General features: G+C 46.9%; 1 non-coding gene across 1 annotated transcript; it reads left to right on the top strand.

Moving 5' to 3' along the window:
• Positions 1-397: 397 nt before the first annotated feature.
• Positions 398-469, top strand: TRNAE-UUC (transfer RNA glutamic acid (anticodon UUC)). The gene has a single exon. It is a non-coding gene; the product is annotated as a tRNA-Glu (tRNA).
• The last annotated feature ends 8,352 nt before the right edge of the window (positions 470-8,821 follow it).

The following is an 8,821-nucleotide window of genomic DNA, read 5'->3' as shown; positions in this document are numbered from 1 at the left end:
CTGCATGACTCTGCCTTCAGCTCTGCAGCAGCACAACTCCGTGGGTAGATGTGTGCAAGGACCGGCGTGCAGGCAGAAGCTTGGGACTGCGATCCTGGGGTGCTTAATGCAGCGATACTCCCATGAGCTTGCATGAACCTTGCCTGTCCCACCATGAACCTTGCCTGTCCCACCATGAAATGGACCATCAGGAGCATCCCAGTAGATTCCTAGTTGATCAAAGAGCTCAAGCTGTTGTCTTTTCTACATTACTTAGTTTTCCCACGGCAGGCTGTGGGTGTACCAGGAAAGACAAGGGTGGGGTCATACTGGAGATGGCTGTTGGTCCATAAACCCTGAAGAAGGACTACCTGTCTCTGCAGATCCATGACCAGGTGGGTGGAAGACAAAGATGTGGTCCCACATGGTCTAGCGGTCAGGATTCCTGGTTTTCACCCAGGCAGCCCGGGTTCGACTCCCGGTGTGGGAAAAGCTACATTTTGTATTGTCCCTGTTTTGGGGCTCCCCAGGATGAGAAAGATGCCGGCCTGCTAGAGCAGGTCCAGCGCAGGCTGCCAGAGTGGCCAGGGCTGCAGCTGAGGGGCAGAGCTGGATCTGTTCAGCCCAGAGGAGAGAAGAAGGCAAGGGGAAGAATTTATTTTTTGCTATCTGGAGAGAAGATGGGTCCAGACTCTTCCTGGAGGCACGTAGTAGGAGGATGAGGGGTACGGGCAGGAGCAATGGAAGTTTTCCTTAGTTATGAAGAATAATTTTATCACCATGTGGTGGTGAAACACTGGAACTGGGGCTCAGGGAAACTGTGGGGTCTCCGTTCCTGGAGATATTTGAAATTCAAATACCAAGGCTCTGAGGAACTTGCTCAGCCTGGACCTACTGGAGGATATAGGCTAGACTAGAGACCTTCAGAGCATACTTCTCAACCACAAAGTTCAGTCTTGGAAGGTGTTAGGTTGGTTTTAATTTCTCCAGGGACAGGATATTCGGTGGTTCCTCATCTAGCCGAGCTGCCTGAGTTCTCATCACCACCGTGGTGACTCAGGAGTAGCTGTGTTGTGATGCAGAGTTACATTACAAGTCAGTAAGACACAAAAATGTGCCTTGGAAGGAGTGCAAATGACACAAAAACATTTATTTGAGATGGCAAGGAGCAGATTGCCAAGGAGGCAAGGCTGGGACACTGCATCCCTGATGGAGCTGCTGCTCCGGCAGCGTGCACCCTGCCCCTGCGGCTAGCACATCAGTTACACCAGGCCTGGGTAATACTCTTGCACGTGTTTAAATCTGCCCCGTGGGTAAGAAAGGAATGAAATAACCAGGGTGTGATCTGTACAACAGCTCGGCAACTGATGAGGATTGTCAGTAATGCATTTTTGAACACTGCAAGCTTAACAGCCTGACATAATGTAGCAAGCACTTTAATTCCCAAAGAAAGACTTTCCCCCCCAACCCCGAGAAAGTAATAAATAGCAACCGTAACTTCTCGGAGGGAAATTTCACCACAAATCCATGGCACATCTAACAAGAAACTGTCTTCTGAGCTCATGTCGTTTGCTATACGAGAGGAGGGATGCTACCTACATTTTGCATCCCCTGTAGGTACCTCTGCATAGAGAGACTCTGAGGAGGTATCCCCTTGATATGTCTGATAAGTCTGTAATGGACTTGTCAGGGTCCAGTGCCACCGGTGAATAACTTTGCCTTTGTCACACAGTGTTCCAGTTGGGTTCCTGAGACCACAGCAGGGAATTCACCAGACCTAAAGCTCCGTTGGCTCATTCAACCCCTAAAATGGACACAAGCTACAAACAATGTTGTCTGAGTAATAATCATAAAATCATGCAACCACAGAATGGTTTGAATTGGAAGGGACCTTGAAGCCCATCCAGTTCCAACCCCCTGCCGTGGGCAGGGTCACCGCCCACTGGATCAGGTTACTCAAAGCCCCATCCAACCTGGCTTTGAACACCTCCAGGGATTCAATAATTCAATATTAACTACGTTCTTGATTATTTGGCTCTTTCCAGGAATGATCGGAAACAAAAAAAGAAGTGAGATTCATCATCTAAGCCCTCAACTGTGAATTTTCTGCTCAGCTCCGCTGCTGATACCGAGAGAGCAGATGCTTCCTTACTCTGCAGAAACACAGCGTGTGAAACAGTATTTTAACAGCTTTATCTGATATTTTATATCTCACTGTCAAACATAGCAATGATTCCACTTCTATTTGGGTAAGTAATCTGAAAAGAAGGCAGCAATAATCTCTCAGGAGAGCCAGGCACGGGACTAATTACTCCAGCTAGAGATTTGTAAAGACACATTTTCAGTGCTGGGATTTTATCATTCCACAGGGTAATTAAAAGACAACCCTGTCAAAGGAAGTTTTGCAGTCTTAAATATTCTTTTTCCTCTATGAATAATAACCCTTTCCAAGCTCAGCATTGGGATGGCTTTATTTCCCAGTGATGAACGAGGGCTACCCATGGTTCCTGCCTTCCAGCCAGCCCAAAGCCATGCTCGGGGGCTTGCAGGGGCCCGGTAGAGCAGTGGCTATTTCTGTGTCACCTCTGGACATCAGGCGTTGGGAAGGAAGGATGCTTTTGCAGAGGGATAAACCCAGGAAGAAATTATCTGGCCACTGAAGAGGTTTAAAGAGACTCTTCTCTTGGGTATGTTGATCAGACTATCAAGTGCTCTAAGTTGGAGTCAACCAAATGGAGGCAGAATTCCTGCTCAAAATTAGTTTCTGTATTGAAGGACTTTTTGACATCATAACAAGAAAAGAAGGGTCCGAAGGAGGGCTACAAGGATGGTCAGAGGGCTGGAGCACCTCCCATAAGAAGACGGCTGAGCGAGTTGGGGTTGTTCAGCCTGGGGAAGAGAAGGCTCCGAGGAGATCTTAGAACGACATTCCAGTACCTGAAGGGGCTACAAGAAAGCTGTGAGAGGACTTTTTATAAAGTGTAGTGATAGGACTAGGGGCAATGGCTATAAACTGGAGAGCAGGGGGATTTAGATTAGACATGAGGAGGAATTTCTTCACCATGAGAGTGGTGAGGCCCTTGAACAGGTTGCCCAGGGAAGTTGTGGCTGCCCCATCCCTGGAGGTGTTCAAGGAGGGATTGGATGGGCCTTGGGCAGCCTGAGCCAGTGGGATGTCCCTGCCCATGGCGGGGGGGTTGGAACTGGGTGGGCTTTAAGGTCCCTTCCAACCCAAACTATTCTATGATTCTATGGTTTTATGATTCTGGTTGCAATGGATTATGGCTCAGACACCTCCTGAATGGGGCTCCACTGCATGAGACCAGAAATAACACCCTGGACTGCTGTGGGAATGGGAGCAGGGCTTGTGCACAGTGTGGCAATGATACAGGACAGTCCATGCAGATGAAAGCAGGAGGAGCACGCTTGCACTACTGGCTCCGTGGGATGCCCGTCAGCCTGAGACCTCTGCTTCATGTCTGTGTCCCATACAGCCCCCTTTCCGCATCTTCCTGCTTACCACTCAGTGTTCTTTTAGGATGACTTTTATGTGTAATAAAGGATTTGGAAGTTAAAAAGTTAATTCTTAAAGAAAAAAAACCAAACTTTGGAGCTGACTTTGGTGTCCTTGAGCAGAAAAAGAAAACCCTGGCCATAGTCTGAGAACCAGGCACTGCACCTGCACCTCATCTCATTGTCAGCTCTTCCTTCTCTCCATCAGTGCCTTTTGATGCATACAGGGATGTGACAGGCCGAGGAGACTGATGTGACACCTGTAATGAGAAAGAAATAGTATAAAAAGCAATGTATCACAAAATAAGCATCACCCAACTGCCTGTTCCTTGGCATCCTGCCCATTTCCGTCTTTATCTGGGCATTGTTTAATTGCCTAATTGTTCTACTTAATTTATTTATTTCAAACTTGCCATGAGCAAGAAGAAATGTAAATTTAGCTTTAGAAGATCACTTAACAAAAGATTTCTTTTCAGAGAGGTTGACTTCTCATATTGAAGCTTGCAAGATTTTTCCCTGGGATGTGAAAATTTTAGGCTCCAGTTGTGCCAATTCCAACCAGATCCTGGCAGATGGCAGCTAGAACTGGGTGGAAAGACGGGTGGTGACAGAGCAGGTCCAGTGTGTAGGGCTGTGCCTCACTGAGGTCTCCACTTCCCTTTCACCAGCAGCTCCTGGTCCTCTCTCCTCCGCTGCATAGATCATGTTGTGGATATGACAGTGGGAAAACCTGGACATCAGGTCCTTGAGGAACATGACAATCCCAGAGTCAGAACGGTTTGGGTTGGAAGGGACCTCAAAGCCCATCCAGTTCCAACCCTCTGCCATGGGCAGGGACACCTCCCACTGGATCAGGTTGCCCAAAGCCTCATCCAGCCTGGCCTGGAACACCTCAAATTGCTTGAGATGAGTTCAGCTCACAAAATATCAGCCTCTGACCGAGAAACACACTTTGCCCTCAGCCCTGGGCAGGACATATCCACGCTGTCTGTGTCCCAGCAGTCTCCAGATTTCCAGTCTGATTTTAGGACTGGTAGAAGTGGAGGACTCCACATTTTCATGGGCAAGTCAGAGCTTCTGGAGGAACAGTAAAGTGGCAAATAGAGATGAGAGCTTCCCTTTTACTCCATCTTATCCAGGCATCCTTCGTGCAAACAGCATTAATCTGCACAGCCATTTACTGTGGGTTTTTTTTCCAAATTAGTATTTAGAAACTTTCTCTCATTTCTATGAAGACAATTCCTTATTGCCCTCTTTATCTGCTAAGGACTGCTCTGATCAACAGGAAATCTATGCTGGGAATGGCCTAATTAAGCAAAATTAGCATTTTATCTTATAATGCTAACATTTAATCCTATATTCATGCAGCCTGCTTTAAATATCCTCCCTGCACATCGTTTCCTGTAAGTCTCTCATGCTATGCCAGCTCCACTCTGTTTTTATCTATAAGGAATTGAACTCATACCTGTGACAGGTGTTGAGTGTGTTAAATCTTTTGATCATCACGCAAACCACTCATCCTGATGTCCTTTAATCTAAGCAATGCAAGGGAAATCCTATGCACTAGCTTTATGCTTCTTCCATCTCCCCCAGTTTAAACAGGAGGCTCCGCAGCTATGGATCAATGGACCTAAATTGTTTGTCTTTAACTTAGGTGGGTTTAAAGGAAAGCTGCTTAGCCCAGCTGTCGGGAAGTTCACAAGATGGGAAGGGCTGTGTGCTGTTTAGGGATGAGGGAATTCGAGTTACCTTTGAAACTTGCTTGAGTTTTTACAGCAGTCCAGTAATTAAACAGGAGAAAAAATTCACAGCAAATCGCTTACTGCTAGATTTTTTCCCATCTTTCTTCTTGTTATTCTGAAACTAATAGTGAAATTCTTTAATTTATGAATTATTAAGAATTTCTGTAATTCACAAATGTGGTTGGATGCTTTTTCTCCCGCCCCCCCCCCCCCCCTTCTGGGAATTATTCCGGAATAATTCGTGTGGAATAGCCGATATTCCAATATTGCTATTGGTTCACATGGGTGGCGTGAGCCATCTGTGTGTTCCTGCCTCGAGACTGGCTGGTTCTGGTACTCAGCCAGTGAGGCGTGAAGAGTGGGATGACGGAGGATCCCACTTAGTGTGATAAAACACATCTCTGCTTTTGGTGAGGTGTCCGTTCTCACATTTTCTCTCCATTAAGTGACTGAGTGTTGCAGGAAAAGAAGAGGATGGGGTCAGTGCTTGCATGTTCAAGCAAGTATCTGGAACCTGTTGTGGTGTTCAAGTGCCTTGGATGCAATCCTTGTGAACCAGACAGGGAAGGGAGGTGCTGGTTAAGTCCCAGTCATCTTTTTTTTTGCTCTTTGATGCTCCCCTATAGCCCCAAGCTCCCAAAAGAGAGTGTGCATGGAGTGCAGGTACCCAAGAGACCCACAGGCTGCTGGAAATGAGCCCCTACTGTTCTATCTTATAGTTAACTAAGAAGTTAATTCAAATAGAAATATGCTCCTGTGAGTGGGGAAACAGGTTTCTCACTCAGAGATCAAAAATTCCTTATCTAGAAAAAATAGGTACCATTCCCTTTAATAGTGCCATCAGGAGGTTACAAGCAAAAAACCTCCCAAACACAAAACCTGCTTTGTGCTATGCAAAACATCACAGAAAGCTCTTTTCTATTACAGTGGTCACAGGCCATTTTGCTCTTCACTGGTGACAGGGGACCATTAGAATACAATCCCTGATGCCTGCGTATCATAATGAAAATCATATTTCTTCCTGAACTGGGACATCAATTGTCTTTTTAGTAACCTGGGAAGTGCAGCTGTATGCAAACCAGGCAACGGTCCTTCACTCTTAATCTGTTCTCCTGAAAGATAAGTGATAACTTCTTAATGTAACTTTCCAGTCTGGTAAATAAGAAGTAGCTACAACATGATCCTGTGGTTTAAATAGAATCGTCTTCCTGAGGCTGAGTAGCTGCTTTCCATCCTCCCCTGGGCAGGAAAACTGATTTTGATAAAATCGGAGCATTTCTCTCTGTCTCTCCCTCTCTCTCTCCTTTCCCTGGCATTTGCCTGAAAATCTGCAGGCAAACCCATTTGCATTTCTAAAACCATGCGCTGTGGGAAATAGTCCTAAAAAAGATCGGTGGTGAAACTGTCCCAGCTCTTTGCTGCAGCACTACGTGTCGGGGGAAGGATGAAGTGAGGAGTTTGGGGCTGGCAAAGGAGGGGAGGCTGGTGGGAATGGTGGTGGTGGGAGATGAAGGAGACACACGCGCCAAACCCCACCGCCACCCCTGCCACCAGGCGCTGGTGCCTCCAGTCCATTCATACCGGACAATATGATTTCTTTGTCTATGACCCGTTTGCCTTTCAAGCTCCATGTGATTCTTCATGAGGGTGGTGAAGACACTGGAATAGGTTGCCCAAAGAAGTTGTGGCTGCCCCATCCCTGGAGGTGTTCCAGGCCAGGTTGGATGTGGCTTTGAGCAATGTGATCCAGTAGGAGGTGTCCCTGCCCATGGCAGGGGGGGTGGGAACTGGATGGGTTCTAAGGTCCTTTCCAACCCAAACCATTCTATGATTCTGTGATTTTATGACTCTCTGCATCCACCCAGTTAACACCCACTCCCAGGGCATCTGGTTCATCCCGAACTGGTGGTGAGGGCAAGGTCAGGGCTGGCTGATCCCCACAGAGGCAGGCAGCAGACACATCCTGACCTGTTTGGGGAGCATTCACTGCCTTCCCAGCGGGGTTTGCGGGTGCCCGGCTCTTTGCATGGGCTGCAGGCTCAAGGGTTGCATTTTGCTTGTGCACTACAAACAATTCAATCAATAGGAGTGAATGTCCAAGGGAATTTCTGGCAGTGGTGGATACCCAAATGCATGGTATGAAAGTTACCCCCAGTCCAATCTCTGCAGCATCTCCTGTGGGACAGGGACACCTTCCCAACTGAGGGACAAAACTCACTTTATATGTGAGCCCCATCTCATCCCCAGAGGGAAAACTGAGAAACCAGGGGAAGAAATCTGAATGGAAAAACTGGAAACACTTGACTGTGAGCAGCATTGTAGCTGGCTTTGGGAAGGTTTTCTCTTGGAGGTTTTATTTTTTTTTGTGTTTCTACATTTTTACCACCCCAAGCCTGCAGGTTTGGTTTTTTTTTTTTTTTTAATAGAAACGATAAGATTTCTTTTTGCAGAATCTTGCTTGGCTCCAGGCAGCGAGTCCTTGAGCTGTGCCAACCCCTCCAAGGAGAAGGAGCCAGCAGAGGAGCCGTGCCAGCCCCGCGCACCCGCCTGGCTGCACCCAGCACCACCGGCAGCTCCTCGAGGGCCCCATTTCTTTACATCCTTTTTGCAGGCACCCCATTTTGCACCCAGTTTGGAAAGGAGAGGACAGATCCCAGCTCCATCTTTGCCCAGGATAGGAATACACTGCCCCACAGTAGTGGCTTTTCCTCTCTTCCTTTTCCCCCTCTTCCTCACATGCACAGAGAACCTCGAGGAACAAATAATTCAATCTCCTGCTAGATTGCCAAAGACTTTAATGAAAGCGCTATTTATTTAGCATCGTCTGATACCGCGTCTACAGTGACAAGGCGGGGGACTGAGTAATAACAGGTCTGGAAGCAAAGCGTGGAGCAGAGCGTGCCACCAGCATTGGAGTGTTCCAAAAAGATATGATTTCAGTTTCTGGTTTAATTAGAATTTATTTTAAGTGGATTTGCATCAACTAATGAAACAACTGTCATTGATGAACTGCTCCTGGGCAAGCTAGAGTAGATTTTAATCTCTAACCAGCAGCTCGGGCAGCTTGTGTGAGGGGAGCCTGAGGAAAGTCTATTAGAGATAGACATCAATTTGAAATTACTCATCTTAAGGGAGTATCGATGCAGAGGGGAAACCATTACAGGATCGAAAATTATGTCATTAGATAACCGATCCAAATTCAGGGCTCACCTTAAAAACTAAATGATATTGTAGATAGTTTGTTGCGTTACCTGCTGAAAGGGAGCGTATTTCTTACCAGATCATCATAGCGCAAGAGTTCACGCTGTGTATGGGGAAGAGTTTTGGAGATGATTGATGGCAAATGGTCATCCATATCCAGATGTGCACCTGTAGGTTCCTCACACCTGGTTTTGCAGACAGGCCAGGGAAGAGGTATTCAAGGGAGGATTGAAAATGCCATCCTGTGATTGGGGAAACTGAGGCACAGCAAAGCCATGCAAATTCCAGAAGGTAAGTCAATCTTTGGGGGAACCACAGGAATAAACACAGCTGTCCTGAGGATTGCTCCTGCAGTCCAACATTTGCATTATCCTTCACCTTTCAAG

Source organism: Cuculus canorus, chromosome 16, assembly GCF_017976375.1.
Source record: "Cuculus canorus isolate bCucCan1 chromosome 16, bCucCan1.pri, whole genome shotgun sequence".
Lineage (NCBI taxonomy): Eukaryota > Metazoa > Chordata > Aves > Cuculiformes > Cuculidae > Cuculus > Cuculus canorus.
This window is presented reverse-complemented; position numbering and strand designations above follow the sequence as displayed.